The sequence below is a fragment of the Microtus ochrogaster genome, unplaced genomic scaffold, assembly GCF_000317375.1.
Source record: "Microtus ochrogaster isolate Prairie Vole_2 unplaced genomic scaffold, MicOch1.0 UNK27, whole genome shotgun sequence".
NCBI lineage: Eukaryota > Metazoa > Chordata > Mammalia > Rodentia > Cricetidae > Microtus > Microtus ochrogaster.
This window is the reverse complement of record NW_004949125.1, coordinates 3224030-3225841: the sequence shown is the minus strand read 5'-3', so window position 1 is coordinate 3225841 and position 1812 is coordinate 3224030. Positions and strand designations below refer to the sequence as shown.

The 1812-nt window shown below is 48.2% G+C and overlaps 1 protein-coding gene across 3 annotated transcripts in view; it reads right to left on the bottom strand.

The window, feature by feature from the left end:
- The window catches only part of Daglb (diacylglycerol lipase beta), a 36066-nt gene that overhangs the window by 26446 nt on the left and 7808 nt on the right, over positions 1 to 1812 (bottom strand). The window lies entirely within an intron of this gene.

Sequence of the window (1812 nt, the reverse complement as noted above, 5' to 3'; positions counted from 1 at the left end):
ATAATTTAAACATAAAGTCAATCTTAAAAAGAAAAGAATATAGCTACTGAACATCTCTGCATTTTGCTGTACCCACCATCAGGCTCCTTATACTTGGTGACATGTGCCAAAATTAGAAAGCAAGCGATAACGCCGAGCGGTCCTGGCGCATGCCTTTAATCCCAGCACTCGGGAGGCAGAGGCAGGCGGAGCTCTGTGAGTTCGAGACCAGCCTGGTCCACAGAGCGAGTTCCAGGACTTCCACAGAGAAACTCTGTCTTGAAAAACCAAAAAGGGGTGAAAAAAAGCAAAACAGAAAGAACAGAAAGCACATGACAAATTGAGGGACGGGAGGCTGACAGACGCTTCAGGTCACCTCTCAGACTCAGAGTTACAACCGCGTCTGGGCTCTCACTAAGGACTACATAATAGCTGCCCAGACTGGAATACTCCTGTCTGAGAGTGGCACCGTGGGTAATTACACTGCAGCAGCAGGCATTCAGGAGGGCTGCCCCAGGCAGGAAGGGAGACAGATTAATAGCCAGGAAAATAAGCTTCCCACCTACTGAACACCTTACCAAATATTTGTACTGCTAAATACTTTAACATCAATTATGCTCTAATTCTCACAAATTACGGGCGAGTCATTAACTCATCTTACAAATGAAGAAATTGAAGTTCAGAAGATACGTGTGGTGTGTGTATGTGTTTGTGCGTGGTGTGTATGTGGTATCTATGTGTGTGGTATCTGTGTGTGTGCTGGGTGTGTGGTGTTGTTTGGTGTGTGTGTGTGGTATATACGTGGTGTGTACATGAGTGGTGTGTGTGTTCACTATCTCCCATGGAAGCCAGAAAGGAATGCTGGGTGCTTTTCCCTTTCACTCTTCACCTTGTTTCTAAAAAGGATTTATTTAATTTTTAATTATGTGCACGTGTCTGTATGGGGAAATGGCACACAAGGTACACACAGTGAAGCCAAAGGCTTTAAAAACCCTTGACCTGGAGCTGCAGGCAGTTGTGAACTGCGCAGTGTAAGAGCTGGGAGTTGAACTGGGATGCTCTGCAAGACCTCTGGGTCATTTCCCCAGCCTTCCACGCTTTAGTTTCTGAGGAAGGGTCTCTCACTTCTCATCAGTTCTCTAGGCTGGCTGGCCGATGAGCTCCAGGTGTCTGCCTGGCTCCGCTCTTCCACACTGGGATTACAGGTGTACGATGGGAACAAATCACGGATTTAAAATGTTAGTACTGGGGGCTGGCTCAGTGAAGGGCACCTGCAGCTCTTGCAGAGACCCTGAGTTTGGTTCCCAGCACCCAGCTGACCACCACACTGACCTCCAGACCCGGGGCCCCGATGCCCCTTCTGCCCTCTGCAGGTACTCCCACAGATGTGGTATCCCCGACACAGACACTCACACATAATTAAAAACTAAAAATAAATCTTTAGTGCTGGACATGACAGCACACACCGTTAACCCCTGAACTTGGACGTAAGTTCAAGGACAAGCTGGACGACATAGCAAGTTTCATGCCAGCTGGGGTAACATGCCTGTCTCCAACAAGCATAAAACAATGTAAAAAAATTTTTTTAATTATGCACTATCAAGCCTCCTGCTTGGCATTTACACTGTAATTGGTTTTTAAATTTTCATTTACATGTATTTATTGTGTGTGAGCACATGTGTGACATGGCAAGAAGAGGAGGTCGGGGACACCTGCCGGAGTCGGCTTCCTCCTCTCAGAGGTCCCAGGCTGGGCACAGCAGCCCCTGCACCTGCCGAGTCTGGCTGGGCACAGCAGCCCCTGCACCTGCCGAGTCTGGCTGGGCACAGCAGC